This window comes from Strix aluco, chromosome 1, assembly GCF_031877795.1.
Source record: "Strix aluco isolate bStrAlu1 chromosome 1, bStrAlu1.hap1, whole genome shotgun sequence".
Classification (NCBI taxonomy): domain Eukaryota; kingdom Metazoa; phylum Chordata; class Aves; order Strigiformes; family Strigidae; genus Strix; species Strix aluco.
In genome coordinates, this window is record NC_133931.1 from 131588240 (window position 1) to 131612333 (window position 24094).

General features: G+C 40.9%; 1 long non-coding RNA gene across 1 annotated transcript; it reads right to left on the minus strand.

The window, feature by feature from the left end:
• Positions 1 to 554: 554 nt before the first annotated feature.
• LOC141928256 (uncharacterized) lies at positions 555 to 6854 on the minus strand. Its single transcript, XR_012624706.1, has 3 exons — positions 6696 to 6854; positions 2703 to 2796; positions 555 to 749 (listed from the first exon to the last, which is right to left on the minus strand). It is a non-coding gene; the product is annotated as an uncharacterized LOC141928256 (long non-coding RNA).
• Positions 6855 to 24094: the final 17240 nt, after the last annotated feature.

The following is a 24094-nucleotide window of genomic DNA, read 5'->3' on the forward strand; positions in this document are numbered from 1 at the left end:
GATGAACGGCTGTAACTGGCAAATTGGAGGCAATTTCAGCAGAGATTCCTAGGTTTAAATAAGCATGAGCATAGAACTTCTTTCACCTCCAGAGAGGGCTCCTCTTTAATAGGCTTAAGAAGTGACAGGACAGGATTGGAGAGTTTGGATTTCTGCTGTGGCAAGATGCACTTTAAAGGGGGGTTTTATCTTTTGAGTCTATCAAACTGGCACCCACATGAAGTTATTAACAAAAATAAAACAAGTCATTAGGAAACAAAGCTTGAGGCAAAATAAGCTTTATCACTCCCCAGAATCCTTTCTACCTCCGCTGCATTTTAACTGGAATACATGGGTATTTTATTTCTTTTTGACATCTCCACACCCCCATGACAAACGTTCACCACTCTTCATTTTGGTAATGCTTATTTGGTTCCCCAGGACAGAAGCTGGTGCAATAGCATCAGCCACTGACACCATTGGTAGTGTTCTAGGCAAGTCCATGAATTCTGTCACACAAGGCATTTCAGAACTGAAATACAAGCTACCAGGTGAGTAGAGGCTGAACATATGACTAGGCTAAGATTAAAAACTTTATTTTTTATACAAAACAACAATAAATCCAAGCAGATAATGAACTAAGTGTGTCATCTCATTTTCGACCTTTTCTTTTCTCAATATAGTCTATCCACAGTTCCATGTTAAACCACTCCATATTCAGCAAAAACTATGAGGTTTCCATCTTGTATCCATGTTTTTCTAATTCAGCTCTGTGTAGAAAAAAGAAAAGTATATTAAAACATACAAATAAACACTGTCAGACATCTGCATTCTTAAAAACTAAATATATTGCACAATATACAATCTTTTAGAAATAATATGAACATGTGACACTGCTTTTTGGTTCATACCTTAACCTCACTTACTCTATAGTTCTTCAACTTCAGCTTAATGTCTTAGACCACTGGAAGTGACTTCTAAGTGAAAAATTCAAATGGTTCTTTTAATCATAGTTATTGTCCTCTGACCCACCATGGCTTGAGTACAACTATATGGCACAAAGCAGCACCTGTGAGCCTGAAACAACTCCAGACACATTAAAAAAAAAAAAATCAAAATATTCTTATACCAGTTATTTTCAAGATTTCTGAAAGCCAAATAAAACTTGTTAATCTAAGTAATTTAAATGCATGCACTTCCAAAATAATTTTCACTTTCTTCTTTGTTTCTTTTAAATAAAAATACCAAACTGCATTATTTTTAAATCTTGGTGCAATACACCTTCCAAGGAACAATTCTGAGGGAAAAGGATTGCATTGTTCCCCTTAGTTGTGGCCAGGACAGCAAGTCAGCAACCTCAAGCTATTGCTCCTGCCCTGTCGCCACTTTGCTTCTCACCTGCCTCCAAACACACCAGCCAGAACTACATCCTGTTTTATCTCCTAGTCTTACCATACACGTATCTAAATGCAGTAGTTCAAATCTCTAAAATTATTTCAGGTTAGTTTACATATTAGTAGCGTAATTTTAGAAGTGGAGAACTGCAGCATTTTCTTTCTAAAGATGAAATAAAAACATGTTGCCACGAAGCAACATTAAAAACTATCATTTTAACACTAGTATGCAGTCACCAATACTACAGGCTACAGTTAGTGAAGGTTAGCCAAGATGAACTACGTCAATCAAGAATTATGCCATCTGTTGAAAGGCTATTTCACTACATATCAACTTCTTTTCTAATATTACAGGTTAACTGCCTTTCAATCTTAAAAGAAACAACTATACCAACAGACTGTTGTATCTTCTACATAAAGGATCACTTTCACCCAAGTACAACAAGGGAGATCAGCCCAGGAATAGTTCAACCAGGCTGTACTACAGGTAGTTTGCTCCTCATGCAAATACTGGGGATTAATTATAAAACGTGACTTTGTATTGCTGCTTGAAACAATTTAAGTCATAATTATGCATCAGTAAAGGATTAACTGAAGCTACAAGTGACAAAGAGGATTAAACAACTAGATTAGAGGTACCCAAATTGCTATCACCTTTTTTAAGGCATGTGATGAACAATTACTTTGCTATTGTTGCTCATAAACAGCATGCTCACCACACACAAGAAGGGAACCTTAACATTAACATAGATAACTGATCTCTAGAAAATTTGTTCATTTGGACAAAGAACAGCAATACTATTTGAAGGTACAGAAAAAAAATTTATAACAACACACTTTGCATACCACACCACACAGAAGAGAATCTTGGATCCCTTGACATTAATCTTTGCAGTATGATTCAGAATTTTCACATATTCAAACAAATCCTTAGAAAAGGATTTATTCATGTTAAACTGAAAAAGTGTCAACTGTATCACAAGTTCCAATGATCTTTGTACTGTTTAAGTTGTGTAGCACAGCAAAAGCCTGAACACATCAGGCATATTCAGGCACACAGGGTGCCTGAACACATCAGGCACATTTCAGGGTTCACAGTACAATTATTAAAAGATTAAATGCTTATCAGTACTTCACTCTGCTGTAGTCCCTTAAATCTGGTTCTGAAAGGCTTTAGACAGAAAAGCACAAAGCAGAGCTTTTATTTATTTATTTGTGTTTCAGATCTCTTGTTTTTAAAGTAAGCAGACTTCAAACTTTCAGATATTAACAGTGCCATTTTAAACATTTTACCCATCTTCTAGAACAGTAAATTAAAAATAAAATTACCTTAACTGATTGGAGAAATCATCTTCTACATTGTCATCATCCCAATTGTCTTCCCAGACATGCGCATCTTCATCTTCATCTAAACCAGTCCAATCTAAAGACAAAAAAAGAGGTCTAAATATTCTACGCTGCTTTGCTTTGGTACTGTGTCTTACTGATACATTAGCTCAGCCTTTGGACAAAGCAGACTTCTGCTGGTAACAAATTTCTCTTTGACAGAAGAGTCTGGATCATATTTAAGCATTTATGAGACAAAACAGCACAGAAAGATCTAACAAACACGCTGCAATTTCTTGAACTATAATAAAAATGCAGCTTGGTAAAAAAAGTTAAATCATTACACACTTCACACCATGGCTTGCAGGATTACACATTCATTAGAGACATTCTGCATACAAATGGACAAGCTGCAGCACCATTTTAAAAAGAAAGCAATAGTGAGTACTTGACTCCTAAAAGCTCAATAAAAGGTGTGCAATTCCAGGTTTGTAGTTAAATAGGTTTTTTCCAACTAAAAAAGTAAACATATATCATATGCTTTTGCCAAAACACATACACACGGATCCTCAGTTCACTCAGATCAGATGCAGAGTCTATGGATAAATGCCAAAGATGTATCTGTGATGCGGAAGCAAAGGCAAATTGAGAGAAGCATCTGCAAACAGCAGTCGCTACCTGTAACCAACCACTTCTGGGTTCACAAAACAGCAGAAGCTATTTCCTTAGAGAGGCAAGATACTAAATGTCCATTTGCTAACCTAACTTCTATTTTTCCTGTAACAAAGTAACCTGGCACATCTTACTTGACAAACTACTGATCACCCACTTCATGTTTCATTAAAAAAAATAACATCAAACCAACTAGCTAGTTTAAAACCAAAAATTAAAAATCAGGAAGGCTCAGAATCTGTGTGTAAATACAATTCAGTTTACTTCACTGGGTAACACAGTTTCTTGGTTTTCTTCTACTGACAGACACCAAGTTTTTATAAAGTTACCAAAAAAAGAAGCACTCCAATTTTGACACTTGTGACCTTGTATTTCTCAAAGTCTATCAGTATATTTAAAGAGATAACACCATTCTTCCCATTACAATTCAGTAAGCCATCTGCTGCCTATCCAGAGAAAGCTTTGAGGACTAAGGCCCAAAGTAACATTATGATGAAGTATGGAAAAAAGCTAGTAAGGCAAAAGATTAAGAACTAATTCACTGTGAACAACTAACTTTACAAGAATGAGGGCTGGCCCTTGCATTTGCTCATCCTTTTTCTAACACTGACAGGCAACTAAATTAATATTTGAGATTAACCAGAACAAGAAAATCCATTTGTAACTGATTAAAGACAAGGCATTACAATTAAACTTCCCTACTCAAATAAATTATATAATGGGAAAAGATGAAGGACCATAGAAATCCTACTGGTCCTAAGGACAGCAAAAGAAGGAACTGGGACAAAAAAGTGGAAAAAAATGCAGTATAAGAAAAGCACATTATTTTAATTTAGTTGTACTACTAGTTGCTCAAATGGAAGGATTTTATTTTAGTACTATCTGCAATAAACTTTGCCTATTTATAGGCAATGGATTTATTTTTGTCAAAATAAAAGCTTTACCACTCACATCATTTATCTGGATTTCAAAGATACAAAAATAACAAAGCTCAAAACAGTTTAAAAAGAACACAAAGTCAAACCTTTCTATCTATTAATTTACAAGCAGCCCAGGCAGATCTACAAATCTGAGAAAAGTCATAGTAACTAGTAACCAGCCCAACGAACAGCAGCTTCAATCATAAAAGGTCAGTTCAGAAGACTACAAAACCATGTTCCAAATTGCACTGAATGAAGAAGAGTCCAAAAGGGACCTTTGGACACTGAGGGGGACGGAGTGAAAGTAAAGCCTAAATTATATTCTCATTGCTGTATCTACAAGATTCTACAGTATCTATATGTTGACACTATACTCCAGAATTGCATACTAAAGTTATTATTCCCAACAACATTATAAGCCTGTGACTAAATAAAATATAGCATTATCTGGGATTGAAAGTATTAAGAACATTTGAGAGCCTGCTACCATTAAGTATTATCAATATACACCAAAATTACAGAATCAATTTTGATAACGTTGTCCCGACTGGACTCCTTTAAAACAATATTTTAGTATACTGATCACTGATTGCCATATTTTGCACTTGGGAAAGGAAAACAAAAAATAGTGTTTAAGAGTAGAGGACAAAAAACCTGAAATCCTATTATATTACACATTACATTTTACATTCTGAAAAGCAGTGTACAAAAAGTTCGTGACCAATTCACATACACTTGTATCTATCATGCTATACTTATGCTATACTTCAAATAAAGTATCTTACAAAAATACAGCACATCTGCTTTGAATACATAAACTTGATTTGATAAATTATTTGAAGAAAAACTCTACATCTGAATAAAAAAAATTCCCAAAGAGCCAGTGTTTTTATCCCTTAACCTAGGTTTGCATTATCTAATTTCCTTTGGATAAAAACTGGGTAATAGAACACAGAGTTTTTCTGCTGCACAGAAAATGGTGTTTTAATTTGAAAGAACAACAATCTGGCATGGGTTTCAGCACATAGTTATGATAATTCTTTCCTAAGCACTGAAGATAACATTCAAAGTGGTCTGAACATTCTTTATAACATCTCAAAACTACTATCTCCCCTGAAGATTTAAATGGGCCTCTTTAGAGGTTCTTATTTTTTGCAAGATAGATCAGCACAAAGCCTAATTGTGGTCACTCTTTAAAAATCTCTGTTCTACTCAGAAAGTTTGCAAAGTACTTGGCTTTTGTAGTACAGCTTGATTCAAGTAGAATTAGTTTCACCTTCTGTAACAGCAGTTCAGCGCTCTGACCAACACAAGGTTCTGAAGCATGCTTCAAAGACTTCCTTCATCCCTACTGCAAATGCTTAATTTACATTAAATAAGATAAATATTTTTTGCCTGTTTAGGAAACACGTATGGAAAAGAAAGGTTAGTCTTCTCAGTTTAGTTTAGCTATCATCTCAACTATGTTAATAACTTTTTCTGTCAGTAAGTGCAAAAATAGTATTTTTACTGGTACTGAAGGATTCAGAACATCTAAGGCTTGTCAGGCCCCAAAAAACCCCCACAATATAATGAAGACATTACAGAAGAAAAATGCTGACATTTCATCCATCATGTTTTGTATCATTTCTCATTACCCACAGCTTAAGACAATTCCCAGAATTAACGACATGGAGAAAACAATCATGCCCTGATGGGGATCTTTTCAAGATTGTATCTGTAAAAAGACACTGAGTTGTTTTACTGAATTCAGATTTAATTTCCTCCTTGAATATAGCTGTGCCTATGAAAAGCAAACCAACACATAAATATCTGTGCTTCAAAAGGTAAAGAGACTCAGAGTAACTACAGAGCACGTTGTTTCCTTTTCACACTTTTCTCCACCTTACACTCCGTTCCCGCCCCTCACCCCTCCTCTCCCTAGCGATTCTCATCTCCAGAGCCGAGACGCTGCAAGTTCCTCCCGCACTTGTTTCCAGCTCTCCCGCACAATGACGCAGCACTTCGGGTGCGATGCGCCCAACGCCGCGGAACCGGCACGGCTGGGCACAGGCAGCACGTTCGTGCTGAAACCCGGCCCCGAGGGGGCTGCAGCCCCCCACCGCTGACCGGGGCGGAGGGGCGCAGGAACCCACGGGGCACCGCGAAGCTGCTTCCGTATCGCTGGGGCGCTGCGTGCCGAGACCCATCGCCCCGCCGCGGAGGCCCCGAGGGCTACTCTGCGGGCAGGGACCGCTGACAAACCGCCCGCCGACGCCCCGCCGACACCGCCCCCGCCCGCCGGAGGCCGCCCGCTCCCTCCCCGCCTCGGCCCACCGGCCCGGCCCAGGCCGCGGCCTACAGGCGGAACCGGCGGAACCGCCGCCCCCGCCGCCTCTCTTCCCGTCCCCGCCCCGCCCGGCACCTTCGGCCGGGAACTCCTCAAACTCGTCGTCCTCCTCCAGGAGCCCCAGGTCCACCGGCTGCTTCTTTTCCGACATGCTCGGCCCGCCGCCCGACCACCGCGGCCCGCCGCCCGCGGAGACTGATGGGATACGGGCGGCAACCGCCACCGCGCCTGCGCCCCGCCGGCTCCCGGCTCCGGGCCGTCCCCTCCCCTCCCGCCGCCCCGCCCCCGCGCCCTCACCGCCCCCTGGCAGCGCCGCCCCGCAGCGCTCCCGCCCCCTCGCTCCCCGCCTGCCCCGGCCTTCCCGCCGCCCCGGCCCGGCCTGGCCTCCCCGGCCCGGCCTGGCCTCCCCGCCTCTCGCCGGGGTCCCCTCAGGGCGGCCTCCCTGGCGCCGGCCGCCCGCCCGCCGTCCCTGGCTCCCCGCCGGCACCCGCGCTACCCCAGAGCCGCTGGGCAGCTCCGGCTGCAGGCGGGCCGCGGCCCCCTTCACCCCCGGGGGGCGGTGAGGGAGCAGGTGCCGGGGAGCTGGAACGGGAAGAACAGGCCAGGAAGCGGGATATGCGCCCGCCGCCGCCGGTTCGTGCTCCCGCCCTCCGCAACGGCTCCTGCGGCTGCCAGGCCGGGGGACACCGGCCGGGCCTGGTGGCGGCGGGATTTATGGCTCCGGCATGAGCTGGGGCTCCCCGGAGCTGGCTGACTGACGTGCCGCACGGGCCGAAGCTGAGAGCAGATACCCTGTGTGGAAAGCGTCAAATGTATTTTCAATACTGCGGGTGGAATAAATCTGTCCACCGCAACGTTAGGCAGAATTACACAAGCTACTGTTCTCTTTACAATCTTTCATTACTGATTTATATTCAAGCAAAACCTACCAAGTCTCAGCCTTCTGTCCTTCTAATCTATAACCTGCGGTGGTGTCTTTTTTTCCTTCTGGCATTTTAACACACAGCTTCAAAACCTACATCTCACTTACTATCTTTTAAATTCCTTATCCATCACATCAGAGAAGCAAGGAAGCAGCTTGAAAAGGAGATTCTGACTAAACTATTCAATAAGAGTTAGGATGTTGTACAAAAAATAGAAATGCCTTGTTCTTTAAATATTCCAGAGTGCATTCATTTCACTTCATTCTAGATTCTGTTGATGATTTAAACAAAGGCAAAGTTCAACGCTTACTAGCCTGAACAAGTTTGTGCGTGTGGTGGCTCCGATGGCTTCTCTCTAGGCAACCACCTTCTAGCAGTCCTGCCAGTTTGTTGGAGCGATACGTTTTCTTTCCCTTGCACTGTGAGAAGCTGGTTCACGAGACAATGACTTGCACAGCTGGGTTATACTGTGTCCTAGATTTAAAGTCAGGGAAACACAGAACAAAAAACGTGTGGGAATTCATACATAGTTCAGTTTCAACCCAGTATAAGCATGTTCTGGCATGTGGCCACAGTTAAAGCAAGGTGGGAAATGAGTCCTTCTGCCAGATGAAAAGTCTAATCAAGCGGTCACATTTTATTTTTATGTGACGGAAGGACTGACTGACACTGATGATTGTGAAAATTATGAAAACTCCAGTTTAATAAATCAGTATGTGGAATCTAGTTATAACTTGGCTGGGATTTTTAGCAAGCCATGCATTTTGGAACAATAGATAGCCTGCTCTATCCAGGGAGTACAAGATGAAGTCATAAAGTGGATAGGGGTCTGTTGTACGAAAAGCTTGCAAAGATCTGTGATCATTTAGTTACTAAGGCCCATATTCAAACCCTCTAGTTTTTACCTTACCTAGAACTAAACTATAGAGTTTGCAGCACATTGGGGAATACTGAGATGCTCAACTGCACCTAGATTATCTAAGAAAAAATGTAACTTGGAAACTCCTATGGACAAGTAGCTTCAATTAGCCCTGGAGCAGGAAGCAGCTTGAACTTGTTTTGAAGACTTTACCCACATCTGCTGTGATGAAAAGATACAGCAGTCCTTTCCACCCTCTTCTCTCCTCCTTCTGTGCCAAGCTGCTGGTTAGGAAGCTCTGGAGTGCCAGCAGAGAGAAGAATCTGTATTTCCCTAGGGGATATGGCCAGCCACTGCACCAGGAAACAAGGAAAATCAGGGACTCCTGAAGCAGTGTCTTACTTATGTAGGGACTGACCAGTCAGTCTCGGATCTGAGTCCTCCTTTGCATTTCCCATCTGTGGAGCTGAGTATTCCCATATCACCAGTAAGCCAAATTTAATCTTACGTTGTTACAAAAATCTGTAATGTCAAATTCTCCTCCTTTTATTATAAATCTCAAAATTTTTGATTGTTCTTTTAAATTTGTGGTTTCTGGAGTTTTGTGGTTACTAAGGAGCTTAGCTCGTCTTTTAAAAGGAGAAAAATAACTTTCTAGCCCAAGCAATTCGAAATGAGCTTGAAAATATGAACAAAAAGTATTTCAGATTTATCTGTTTTACCTGTAAGATTGCTTTAAAATAATTGATTTAAAAATAAAAACTTTAAATCCATTGTTTTAAATCCAACACCACAGATTTTGAAATCCTGGAATTTACATTACCTTATTTAGCCTTTCTAGCAGATGAATGCAGACTTCACTGTAATTCCTCAAACCCTTTAACTCTCTAGTTAAAGCTAGTAAGGTCTCCAAGGACACAGGTATCTGCCATGCCATGTTTCTCTCGTGAAGCTATGCCCATCCTACGTTGCCTGAAGGACCTGATCTGTGAGGCATTCTCCAAGCCAGCCCACTAGACCTTGCAGGAAGAGGCGGGCAAGGCGACAGGCTTGCCTTCAAATCTCCACTGTGTCCAAGTTGGATATGACCTGATGTCAAAGACAAGTGCCACAAGCACCAAGCTGTTTGCTGGTTATTTGGGGGTCAGTCTTTTTCTCTCTTGCAAAGTATATTTAGGTATTTTCAGTCATGGTGGAGCAGATGTGACAAGTAAATAACTCAGTCTGCAACACCAAATAGTCTACCAAAGAGAAATTCTGGCAGTTGGTTGATGTGGGTAACATACCATATCCCAGATGCATGCTCTTAACAACCAGACTATACATTAAATAAGTAGACAGAACTTATCCTCCTGCAGGTAGTTGTTAGAAAACACTGATTTTAGTGCCAGTCTTGTGACTGTGATTTCTTACCAGAGGCACAGTCTTATATTTTCTTAAGTTTCTTACTGGCATTCTTAGGTAGCTTCCTACTCAGCCTGCAGGCTTTGTATATCCCATCCCATACCCATGCTCCCAGGAAGCATGTAAGGAACTTAAATTTCTCCACTGAGAAAAGACATCTTCAAATTCCACAAAGCATCACAGCATCTAAAAATTTGATGATGCGGTTCATACTACTCAAGCTGGTTGGTGGACCTTGCCCCATTGACCAGTCTTAATTCTTTAGAGAAAAGAACATAAGGATTCAGCTGTCCAGAACAAATTTTCCAGTGTGAAAAGATATTTGAAATGTTACAGGAGAGTGTCCAAGCCCCAAGTACGATTGGAGTTTGATATTTTCTAGATGGGCAATCAGGAAAAAGAGTTGCCTTTCAGCATCTACCCTATGCAGTCAGACTGGGAAAAGACCACTGATACCTAATCAGAACATAGTGCCATTGATTTTTGTTTGATCCTTCCCCTGCTGTAGTCCCAAGACCAGTGGCAATCTTTACAGTCACCAAGCCTGCATCTCACATGGACAGAGGACACACAGAGCAAGGAATGGTTTTGATCAAATTAAGAAAGGCACTTCCTACATTCCTAAAACAGCATAAGAGATCTGCTTTCTTGGAGCTGCAGCCCCTGCACAGTACTTCAGCTACACGCTGAATAGATTGGTCTTCCAGGACCAACAGCCTGACACTATTGGGTGCTTCAGCAGAGAGGTCTACACGCCTGTTCCATGGGAATTAAAGGAAAAAATTCCTATAGATTTCAGTGGTTTGGGGTATGACCGTCTCTATTATTATTAAGTCCTTAACTTAAATATACCCTTAACTGGTAGCATGTTTGAAATAATTGAACAAGACAATCCTGAGTAACTCATCAGTCCCTCTATTATTCTTTCCAGAGCTGCACAGCAGCTATTTACTCAATATGATTTGTTTTAATTTTTTTATTCAGCATGTTTTATGCATTAGTATCAGAAAAGCCTGTCTTTCTCTTGGCAAATGTTACTGCAAGTTGTCTAGCAGGGAGGTGAGATTATGTAGATTTATTTATTCAGAGTGTAATTTGCATAAATGAAAAATGGAAATAGAGCATTTTTTCTGAATTAGAGACCTTTTTTTTCTTCAAGGTGAAACAAAAATGTGTGTAGTACACTAGTTCAGATTTGCAGATTTTTTTCAGGGGGACTATTAGTCATTTCAATGCCTGGGCCCATTTTCTTCGACTTGGACACTTTTATGGCTGAAAGCATATTCTGAGGAAAAGATTAAGAAGAGGAAATAGAACAGATTGGAAACGAATTTGCTTATAAGCAGTTAAAGGTGTCCTGTTGAAAAAAATCTCAGAGCCATGTTTAGGATTTTAGACACCCCAGGTTTGGAGGTCTTCATGGTCCCAGGCTACCAAACAGTGCCTATTCAGAGAAACCCAATGCTGCAAAGAAAATTGGCAGTGTGTGTATTTCATCCAGATGGCCTCATCGACGTAATGCAAAATCCGTGCGCACAGGCACTTCATCTAATGGACCACCAGCTCAGACATGCGTGGCTCAGGCCAGCAGTGCCCACGCAATTTATCCGGATGGGAGAGGGAATGTCTTACAGTCCAGGCTGTTAGATATCCAGGAAAGCACCTAGTTCCTGAAAAAAAATGCATGAAATCTTATTGCTGTTTTTACCATTCAGAATGCAAGAATTAACTGTGCAGTGCAGAATATCTATCCTGCATTATATAGTATATCTGGCATTCCAAGCACTGGTTAATGCATCCTGGGAATCCCTGCAGAGTTGGCGTTCTGTGTCTTAGGATAGCACTGCATTTCATGCTGTAGTTTTTTGGATTAAATTGAAGAAAAAAGCATATCCTACATTCAGTGCATCTGGATGTTAGGAATAGATTGCTCCACTTCTCTCAATAGCTGTGTGCAACTCTGGACGCATGGCATTATTCTTGAGGTCAGTGCCTTTGGTTTGCCACTATTTATTTGTTCATGTCTGCAGAGGTCCTCTTTTTCTCTCCAGCTGCTCCATCATTCACCAGCACCTCCTGGTAGCCCACCCTGCTCCCACAGCCCATCCCTTCTCACAGTTGACCCTCACTGAGGTCAGGATGCGATTAGGTGGCTGGAGATCATAAGGAATATTAATCACAAGGAACACTTAGATGTTGCTTTACAGACTTCCTTATGTGAAATACACTGTGGCAAGCTATCGGGTTACCGGTGGCTGAAAAAGAAACAGTTCTCTCTTTACCCTTGACAGTCAAAAGAAAGTTTGATTTATTTTCTCATTTTCAGTTAGTCTAAAGGCAGCTGGGCAGTATTGCTGCAAAGCTCTAGCTGTGTGTCATTGTAATAGGGGCAATATGTTTGTTCACTTCTGCTCTCTTCCTCTGTCTAATTGTTCTATTGTCTTTCTGTTTTCTCTCCACATTTGGGCTGACAAAATGTCTCCTTGGGTTTAGCCCTCTAGCCAAAACTTAACGGGCTCCTAATCAAGAACTAACACCATCAGCAGGCTATTTCCTGTCTTTGTTTACCATTCCTAGTATCATCTTTCTCCTCCTCTCAGTCCATCATAGCAAATTTTCACCATTATTTTCCTTACAATCTTCCTCCATACAGGGTGCAGGAAGCTTCCTATATGTTGTTCCCCTTTAATTTTCTGGCCACTCGACCTCTGGCTTCCCAGCTCTACGTCCTGGAAAAGTAGCAGATGCATCTAGAACCAGATTTTGACAAGCCAAGTAATCCTGGGATAACCGTATATCCCACGTAGCTATATCAGCAGAATGTTTATTGCTGAGCCTCAATGCAAATTGTATTGATGTTTTGAACATAAAAGGGGTAATCACAATGTGATTAATTACTAGGTACCATTCACCATGACTTGCATTTCCATGCAAATATCAAGACTGTCAGAGTACAATTCAGTTGCCTAAACAAGAGTTTCTAACGTCATAGATCAAGATGCCCTAAAACACAGGACTGCCTGGTGTAGTATGGGAGACCTTGGCTCTTCCCAATGGCAGTCAGAGATGGGGGAAAAACACCATGGGGTTTCTAAAATGGTACCAGTTGCCTGTGTTTAAGCAGCTTAATTGCACTTCTGCTGTACGTTGGAATAACAGCTGTTGGTGCTTACGTGTCTTTTTCATGTTACTGCACAACTGCCTTTGTTTATTTCTGCCAAGTCTACCCTGAGAATACTATGCTGTGATAACCTCAACATGAGATATTCACTGGATAGGTTAGTATGAATCATTAGGAATCAGGTGAACAGACTAGGCCTTTTTTCCATGTAAAACACACTTCTAACTTTACATATCTAGATAGTGGTTAAGGCGGGGCCAGGATGAAGTTCAACTCAAATAAAATCAAATGTTGTAGCCTAGGAAGAATTACCAAGTGTTACTTCTGATGTTTTGATAGATAAGCAGGGCTACTCATTAGCAATCCTGGCAAGCTGAAGGACTTAGTGATGCTTAGACCATTGCAAGGACAAGAGCCAGGCCACCAAACAAGGCCACCCTCACCTTAGAGAGCTTACACAGCCAGACAACACCTCTGGATTCTCAGTTCAGAAAACAGAGATAAATGGGCTCTTCCAGGTGGAGATTCAGAGCACCTGGGTTAAGTACCAGCCCTGAAATGTAATTTGAAGGAACCTGTCTCATCTCTGACTGTATTAGGAGCCCAGGAAGACTTGTCCCGTAATTATGTGCTGAAAGTCAGGGGACGTCATAATCTCTTACAAGTTCAGGTAACAACAGTCACTCTCATTGGTCATATTTTTTCCTCTGGCAAAGTTCCTCCAGGGCATTTTTAGCCCAAAATGTATCAGTTTAGCTTGCTTATCAGCTCAGCTCTCCCCCAGGAGCTTCACCAGTGTCTGGTGGCAGCTGGCAGTGGCAGTTATGTGTCACTCAGAGCTTGCTGCTGTGTGTTGGCTTTTCCGTGCTCGTAGGCAGAGTATACTCACTGCCCTTCCATTCCCCTGGGGACTGCTTTTCACCAGCCCTGGCTGTCGTTCAGCTGTTCTGCAGTGTCACAGGCAACACAGTCTCAGCTCAGGGAATTTCACATAATTTATTGCCAATTAACACAAACTTTTAATTACTGATTCGGGTATTGAGGAAATAAAAACCCAATCTACTATTGAACAAACACTCAGGGAAACACCTTTCCTCACCTTTCCTCACCTTTCCTCAGGCCTAGCTTCAGACAAACACCTCTCCTCCCTCCTTCCTCACCTCGACTCCCCTTGTTTTCACCTTTGGCTCCCACTTTCCTTCCCTCCCAGTACCTTCAGCGAGGTGATGGGCAACGCAGGCAGTTGGGGTCAAGGCATGGTGGTTTCTGTCTGCTGCCCCTTACAGTTCACTCCTTGTCCTCCACTGCTCCTTCCTTCTCGCTATTCCTCTGCCCCAGCACGGGTCACCCATGGCCTGTGAAGAAGGATCTGTAGTTGGTGGCTTACTTCCTAAGCTTGCATACACGTCTTCATTGCAAACACGACAGGAAAGCAAGAAGGGTGTATTTTATCACATAGACTTATGCAGTAAATGAAGATCAGGTATCTAAGGTATATTTTGATGCTGAAACCATGGATGTAGCTCCTGGGAGATATGGCACAGGTGCCAGCAGAGCAGGACCACCACATTGGCCACCCCAGCTCCCTCACTGCCAGCTGTCACACAAGTAGAGGGGCTGCAAGGCCACTTCAGCTGGAAAAGCAGATTGTGGTGCCTGTGGTGTGATGCAAAGCATTGCTTTTTATATGCAGAAACACACAGAGCCCCAAAGCTCTTCCTCATCTGTCCTGCAAAGCAGAGGATACCTTCTTCCTCAGAGCTCCTGCTAACCTGTCACACCTTCTTCAGCATGTGTGGAGGTTTTGATGAACCATCTAGTGGTTTTCCACAGCAATGAATGAAGAAATGCTATGCCACTAGCAGAGGCATCAATTAATTTCTTTTTAAATGAGGACACTCTTGAGAGCTTAATCAAAGTCTGCTCTTTATCTTAGATTACCAAGTGAAGTTGATGCAGTATGTCAAATCAGAACCACAGGGAGCTATTGGGTCAAGTCCTGATCTTAATCTGGCTCATCCAACCCTTCCACATGAGTGCAGCAGCCCAGGGCAGTCTCTGGGCCGTTTTACATACAACCATGCAAAACTGATAGTCCTTTTTGTTTCTGTTAGATAATAGCTTATTCTGAATAGTATTTTAAAGAAAATCCTAGAAAACAGACTCTCTCTGTTCCTGACTTGCTTTCCAAAGCACATAAATCTTTTGTAACTTTAATTCTTAGCCGCATAGCAAATACGATAGCACCAGTGACAGCTGGAATGCTTATAAAACCAGCATCAGAGTAAATGGTGAGCATGTCAAACCAGTCTACAAAACCAATGGCTTTACAGAATATATATATAAAATCCTATGTATACGTATATATAAATTCATATACTTTTGTGTACAGTACTTATTAAACTCAACAGGTAAACTACACAATTAAGCAGGCTCATATGATAGTACAGTGTTGCTAGTTATTATTCTAATGTACGAAGTAAATTAAAAGTAAGTAGGATCACCTACAGCAGTATATTACAGAAAAAAAAAGTTAGATTTGAGTACATTGTTACTTAGGTTGGCTGAGAAAGAAAGTGAAAGATCTAAACTGATTGTCATGTGAAGGAGTGCATTAAGAAACAGCTCCCTCAGTTTTACTGTTTCTGGCTGTATCTTTTGTAATACACAATAGGAGAGTCTTTTCTCTGATTTGCTTTTAAGGCTTTAGCACAATCAAAAGCTGGAGGTATTGTAAAGAAAATCTGCAAATAGCATGAAAATGTCTTGTGGTGACATTCTTATTCAGGCTCTGGGCCTGATTTTGAAAGATCCCGAACACCCAGAGATGCCAATGCTAAGCACTTCTGCAGATCAGATCTTTGAGGTCTGAAAGATTGTTTTATAATCTTGTTTTCATGCTCTTGCAAATTTACAAAGTCTTTTTTTTTTTTCCCATGTAGTAGCACAGATTTTATTAAAAACATTCAGAACAGATATCTATGTTTTAAGGCAACAGATTTATGCTAACTGGTAAGATAAATAACTTTAGTCAGTAGAACAATTTCCCTTCTTCCAGGAAACTGATAGTATATTTAAAATTAAGATAACACTAATTATTTAAAAAACAGATCTCTGCAATGCTGGGGCTTTTAGATCCTCTACATTGCATCATTCTGCCTGGCTATGGCACTATCTTCACAAAAGTTTCTGCACATTAATGGCAAATGATTTATAGGCTATATAAAAAGTCAGCGCCTCAAAAATAAAAAACATTTCTGTTCTTTGTCTTTCATTGCCTTGTCATCTGTAAGGAAAAATCCGTATTTGCCATTGTGTCTTCCCTCAGAAGTGGTTTGAGGTGGCTGCAGTCTGAAGTATAACCAAAACAAAACAATAAGGTTTGAAATTGTATGTTCAGTGTTTATGCAGGCTGTATGGAAGCCACAAGAAAAAATAAATTTAAACAATCACATGCAGATCTGAGAGATGCAACTGAAGCAATAGCTCCTCAATTCCCATAAATATGACTAAATTTAGAATTTGATTTCCCAACCAGTTATCACACACATGGTTTATTGGCACAGTGCAACTGAATATATCCCAATGCCTCACTCTTGATTTATATGAGTTTAAACCCAAAGCTAAAATGAGAATTGAAAAAATAGGTATATTTTTAATGCTGAAAGAAAAAGAGAAAGAGAGGTTGACAGATCTCTCCTATGCTGTCAGAATTCAGAATTCCTAACTAAGATATACAAGACTATTTAGAAACATCATATTTTGTCATACTCTTAATGACTCTAAGGATCTCCAAATATTCACCAAGGACTTGTGACAGCTGCCTTTTGGGTATAATGGAAAACTATGTTCTCTTAAAAGCACAAGGCAAGTAGCAATTAGCCTTTAGTTCTGTGTGCAGCCAAACTTGCATACTGAAGTCCAAATTCTTTGAAATATTACAAGGTGGATTTCAGCTATCTGGTGTTCACAGAACAACTCCACATTCCTCAAAATTTGGCCCACAGTACTGACGATCATTTAACAGTACTGGTTTTACACCTCTTCTTAAGGTAAGTCCACCTTCTCTGCATTTTCAATGACTTTCAGAAATGCCCCTATAATATAGCAATTTTTCTTCAGGATATAAAATGCTGATTTGATTGACAGAATCATAAAACCTACCTTATTTATTTCAAACAACAGGAAAATCCAATCTATTTGAGGCATACATAAGAACAAGTAAAAACTATGAATACAAATTTGCTAAAGCAATGTGGCTGATAATCTTCATAATAAAATTTAATCCTTTTTTTTTATTCACATGGGTAGTTGTGTATGTTATATACATATATACTTTATTATATACCTGCTGAAGATGGTCCTTTGCAGTTTTGCATAAACTTATTTAACAAGCACATCTGAAACACTTATTGCATAGAAACCTTGAATTGTACATTTTAAATAATGATTTTCAAATGATAAATTGTAATTTTCTTTTATGGCTGTTACAAATTTATATTAAAGCTTCACTGAATTGGACAATTTTTCAGTAGAGTTTATTTAATGTTAATCTATTCATTTGGGGGTAAATGAAGAGTTTAATGGTGAAGTGATGTAACTAGAATATAGTCTCAAGTGGTGTGTTAGGTTTATCAATCAGTGAAAATTGTGCACTTGAGTGTAAGAGCACATGTCTATCCATATGATTCTTGCTACCTCAGTTAATTGAAACCCTTTTTCCACCCTATTATCAATACTTGAAAAATAGCTCCAACCACATCTATTAACCAGTGTCTTAATAGACGCTTTATCAGCTCCATATAAATTGCATGTATTTCGCTAGAAAACAATTTCACTAATATAAGGGTCAGTTCCATGGTTCACTGGAGATGTTCACTCAGGAGGTGTTGGGGCACAACTGGATGGATGGATAGAGATGGATAGAGATGTAGGCTTGGTTTTCAATCCACTGAAACACTGTACAAGGTTGGAGGTCCAGTCTGATTGACTCTCTCAGTCCTCATAGGTTTTAACAAAAGTAAAGTATGCTCATGATGAAAATTAGTTAGACACCACCACTTCCACTAGGAGATCTAAATCAGAATAGAAATATGTATTTTTAAATTTCCTATAAAATGTCAAAAAAAGATTTGTTTATAGTCAGGACAGCAGAATTATGAGATATCCTCTGATATCCTATGAGATATCCTAAACAACTCTGAAATGAAAAAAGTTCTTCCTTCCAAAGCAACTTCTCCAAAGTCTTCATTGATATTCACACATTTCCTCTCTCTCCTGGATACTTGATTCGAATGAAAAATAAATACAGATTTTCTGAGCGGCTCAGCTCAGTGTCATCTGAGATCATGAGCAATTCAGCTGTGCTTTACTCTGCCTTAAGTAAATCCTAGGTACTTCCATCTCACAAGCCAAACTTACAAAACATGTTTCTGAACATGTCCCAACCTAATTTTGCTGATGGAAACTTCTTCCACTTTCCAGTTCTCCTACTTTCCACTCCTTCCTTGCCCTTCACGTGCCCTTTTTGGTTCTCTCCTTTCCTGTTGATTTTCATGCCTGCTTTGGCTTTCTTGGCCAGTTGTAAACCTCATGAATCAACAGAAGAAGGAAAATGAAAGCATCTACAAAACAGGAAGAAAAAGAGGGATATGAGATGACCAACAGTGTCTAATCTAGTACTACCTAAAGCTCTCTAAAGGCTTCTCTAATCCTTAAAGGCATTTTGGACCCTTGAACCCATAGGGGTTTGCATCTGCTCAGAGATTACCCACATACAAGAGATTCTGCTTTCCTTTCTGCGGCCAAGTTGTTTAATCAGCTCCATCAGATGTGAGGATACAAGGTGAAGGGCAATTATGCTGGGTAATGCTTCTCCGTCTCGGAAGGGGCCAAATGAGAGGCTTACTCTAGGCAGTATCAGTATCTTCCATTAACTTTACCGTTATCTGGCAAAGGTGGGTTGCTAGTAGTTGTTCTCACAAGAGGGGAATTCGTGGAAACACTCCTCGACAGAGAAAGGGTGTTATTAGTGTGTTGTCTACATACCTCTGAAAACACATTACCCCCCGCCCTTCTGCTCAATTTTGGGGACATTCTTTCTCATGGTTACTTTGACTCCCAGTTCCTCAGAGGCGCTTGTTGCCATCACACAGAACAAGAGCTTTGCGTGTTGAAGGGAGTTCACTAGACAGAATTAATATCTTGTTGGTTACTGTTGATTCTTTGTGTAGATCTGTCCCTGTGTTCTCCACCCATGGTCAGTGGGCAAACCAGTGGAGCTATGAGAATTAGCACAATAAGGATCTGTACCCAGTTGTTATGCAGAGGTAACACACTGCAAGAATTTGCATTACAAGTGAGTAAATAGCTTTCCTTTTAGTCTTAAAGCACAGTTCTATGGGACTATATGTTATATTGGAAAGCAGAGCTGAAAATGGTACTACATTTATCAGGGCATGCATAGTTCAGTGCTTGTGGCACAATTATTCATAGGCAAGAAAAAAAGAACCCCCATCACAGCCATCAGATCCGAGCTATAGATCTGCAAACTGACCAAGGGCAGCTTAGAGCTCAGTGTGATACTAACAAACCTAGTTTGTATACAAGAAATCATGGCTTGAAGTTACAAAAAAGGGTACAACAAAGATCAGTGCTTTACCATATTTGAAAATGTATTGTTTTCATTGTGAAGACTTAAAAAATTTATCCTACAGTGGGCAGACAGGGCAAAACCATAGCTGAAAGCTAACAGAAATCCTGTTATGCAATGAAGAACTTCCTTTTACAGTGCAGTATTTCTTCACTGAAAGCAGATCATTGCTATAAAGAGCAGGTATTTATCAATTTTCAAAGGTCTTGGCCCATCAAAGCTAGTGTTAGATTTGGAATTTCGCTTTTGTTGCCAAGGTGACAAACACTTATAAATATACCACATCTTCTAATGTGCTTTTAACTTAGTATTTTTATGGCTTTTAAATCAGATACCATTAGCAAATATATTAGGTAATTTAGCTGAAAGACCATTTTCTACTAACACTTTTTGTTACATTTCCCCAGGTACTTCAGTAAATGTCTGTTGTGACATTGCAGTCCTGCCAGGCTTCTAGCATATAAGGATACGTACAGTACATCTGGTAAGAATTAACATATTACCTTAGGGTTTTCTATTTTTTTTGTATTGATAATTACAAATTGTATAAAAGAAGACAAATATTAAGGGTTGGATCCTACAGTCCACTGACTTCAGAGGGAACTCTACAGAGGTAATGACTCCGGCACTGGCCAGAGGCCGTACTATGCCTTGTTATTCTTGGCTCCCGTCTCCCCTTTTTATAGCACAGTAATGAGGCTGAAAGCACAGGGGAGACCATAACGGCTCCATAGCAAGGCCCTTCCCTCTGCAAAGGAGAAGCAAACAAACAAACAAAACCTGCTTGAGTGTTTTCCTCTTTTTCATAGACTTGAAGGCCAGAGGAGACCTTTGCCATCACCTGGTGTGGCCCTGCAGGACGCCAAGCCAGGAGCTTTCCTGCCAGGAAACCAGCTGGCGGCCACACTGGCCGTGTCTTTGATGGAGCACGGCTCAAAGGAACCTGGCTTGGAAACTGGTGCTGGCAGATGAGGTAGCAGCGGGAGCAGGAGCTGCATGGCCACGGCGGGCGACTGCAGCCTCAGGAGGCTCCTCAGGGGCCACAGAAGAGTGACCTTCCCATGGGCAGGTGCTGCCAGCGCCGGTGGTGGGGCCATGAGAGAGCTAGGCAGCAGGGCTGGGGTGGCGCAGCAAGCGAAGGTGGCCATGGCCCCTGTCAGCCTCTGACTGCAGAGAACCACAGGTGTGGAAGTTGTGCTTTCCTTGCTATCCTGAAACCACATCTGGAGGCAGGGGCTGGGCTGGGTTCTGCTCACAGGACCTCCATCTCACACCAGGAGCCCCATCCTGCACCGAGGGGCATCTTGGTTGGGAGTGCAACCCTGTGAGCAGGCAGGGCTGGAGGGGTGGGGTGCTGACAGAACAGAGCAATCATTTCAAAATACAATTTTTTTCTAAATTTTGACAAAGCTTGCCATCACTGAGGATTAAGCACAGTTCATAAACCAGTGAATAAGCTTCCTACAATAGCAGCATGTTAGATTGGGTGGAAAGGTCCGATGGAGAAGCATCCAGGAAACATCTTTCATGTCTGCATATTAAATTTAACCTGCCATCCCTCTCTTTTAAGACTCGGCATTCATCTGCTGAAAAAAAGATGTTGATCTCAAAGAAAAAGAGAGGGGGAAAAAAAACCCAGTCTGCTATAACAGTTTGCTTGGCAAAGTGGGAGAGTCTTAAGGAGAAATTAATTGTGTGCAAGTTACAAAGAGCCGCCCCGCACTGCAGACACAGGGCCTGTATATGTTGCTCTCACCCCCAACCCAGCACTGTCCCATTGGCCTCTTCATTCAGCACAGCTATCTGTCATGAAGAATTTAAGTTTCATATTTTCATCTGTCAGTTGCGAAAAGGCCTGTCAGCTGAAGCTTACACTACTATTTGCCAAAAGGCCTATAGCCCATGCTGACAATACACTCTTATATTTGTGCTTCCAGGCTCCAGATAATCCCCTCACTTTCCTCCTCAGCAGTCCAGTTATGATGAGGCTTAAATTGCATATTTTGGGGGTTTTTAAATCCAGATTTTGCTGATAAATGCTATCAGCGGGAGTGAAATGAAATACAGCACGGTTTAGCTCTTATTACCAGCATAAAGCCTACTATGGGCATTTTGTGAGGGCTATAGAGACGGTATTCATATTAAACGGGTTAATGCCTATAATGCCTATAGTCACAGGAACTAAACATAGGAATGCTAATATCAGCTTTTATCTACTTTGTCTGTTTGTCATCCCTGAAAAAAACCACCCATCCTTCAAACAGGACATTTTCCAGTTTGTTTCTTTCATTTGATTTGCAAAGGGAAATAAGATAACCAGCTCATTACAAATCCACAGACGATTGTTTTTATGCTCTGAGATGCCACCAAATTACTTGTATAATGCCACAGAAGGAAGAAAGTGTCTAAATCCCCGAGGTACACTTTCAAACCACAACACTTTTCCTCTAAGACAGTTGACAAAAGTACCACAATAAAAGAGCTATAGTAAAAAACTGGTCACCAACCCATCTCAATCTGATATGTGTTATGGGGGTAAGGAAGGATGCAAGAAGTTAATCCTCACACCTGTAACTTTTGGACTGCACAGCTTTGATGCTCACATCTAAATAACAACACAGCGAAAAGTAAAATTGCTTCAAAAACTCAATCTTGTCTGAGGATTGTGGGGTGACACAGCACAGTAACCCAGGTTAAGCATTTGCTGTCTTGTCTCTAAGAAATCAATTTTCCAACCGTAATGCAACCACAAAGAAATCACATCTTTAACTCATTAAAGACTTTTAAATTGTCTAATCGATTATGACTCAATTACATTTTTCTGAAGTCAATATTAGATTATGTCCCTATGAAACAACTTTACCATTTTCTTCTTTGGTGAAACATCATTTTTCCCTGCAGTTCTAAAATATTCTAATATCAGAGGGATTTCTGTTTCATTGCCTTATATTGTCATTTGGAAACTAGCTTTAGAAACTAGCTTTAGAACAATGTTTTCCAACTAATGGTCTGAGACAGTCTGGAAGGAGAAGAGAGAGCAATTACCGTAGGGAAGTCTGCAAAAAGCCCTATGAAAAGCAGCCTTATTGTTAACAGGTTTCACCCTGATCCACTTCTCCCCCTGGGAAGGGTTTTCAGGCTTTCACATAAAAAAAAAAAAAAAAAAAAAAAAAAGATTGAGAGTTACTGCGTTGGAATATCTTTTCCATGAGAAACAAGGTGGGAAGTTGCTTACCCTCAACGGACTCACGTTCAGAAAATGAGGGCAGCTGCAAGGCACTGTGCAAAGTGACTCCTCTGTGGATACATTTCTGCACACGCTTCACATGGTATTCCTGTGACTGAAACAACTTGTGTGTGCAGATTTGAGCCACTAAGTGTCCTCCACATCAGAAACGTTACTGAAAAAGCTTGAAATGGAGGACTGCTATGAATGTTCTAGCTGTTGGGGTTCAGCTGTCTTCTACTACAGCCAGCTGTGGCAAATAATTCTTCTCCCAATGGGATTAAGTTCCCACCTGTAAAATATTTTTTTGCCCCTGCTATATCCTTTGGCTTGTCCCACAGTAGGTAAAGAGCAACCAAAAGAAATTAAGTTAGAAGAGAGTGCTGTATTGCAGTATTCTTTTTTATTTTATTAATTTACATGTTAAGATTTGAATAGGATCATGTAAATAGATAACAGTAGCTGACTAAAAAAAAAATAATGTTAGTAGTAGTATTAACACCAGCAATAATTATTAGACATCCAGCAAATCTATTTTTTCCATAATGATAGTGAAATATTGCCAAGACAACAGCAGTGGGGCATTTTCTGTTCGATCCCTGTTCAAACCAGCAAGTACATCCTGCCCCAGAGTATTCCCACACAAGACTTTTAGAAAAGAAGGGTGGGAATTAAGATCAATAGGGATCACTCTGAAAGGCAGGGAAAAAGGAAACGGTAAAAGCTCGTGTAGTGTATAAATTGGCTCGGTGCATGGAGTAGTTGGAGGTGTCTGTGAAGCTAATCAGTGCTAAAGGACTGTGATTTGTGTCAGCTATTTTTTTTTGTCCAATAGATTGAAATATCTGAGGGACAGAGGTTTTGTGTTCCTATAATGTTACCACTTGGAGTATTTTGGATTTCACTATATTCTCACTGTTGTTACAAACAAGAATTCCCTTAGTATTGCATGTGTGTCGACTATCTTAACTTTTTTTAAAAATAGAAGTGAAAAGACTAAAATATATTCTGTTTCAGGAATAAATTACTCCCGGAACTGTAGCAAGTGATTTGATTCCCTAAGCAATACAGACTTTTAATGTCTGAGTTGCGCTATCTTGGGGTAAAACTGCAGAAAATAGTTTCACCTCACTGAAAAGCAGGATTTTACTCCTGAATTCCTGGGAAGTTCCCACCTAAGTCTAAGTGCCTTCTGTTTTCCTGCCTCCCAGTTCTTTTGTCTCTGGAGTTACTCATTAGGAGCAGGCTCACTGCCTCATTTAAAGAACAACAAATGGAGAAGGCAGATC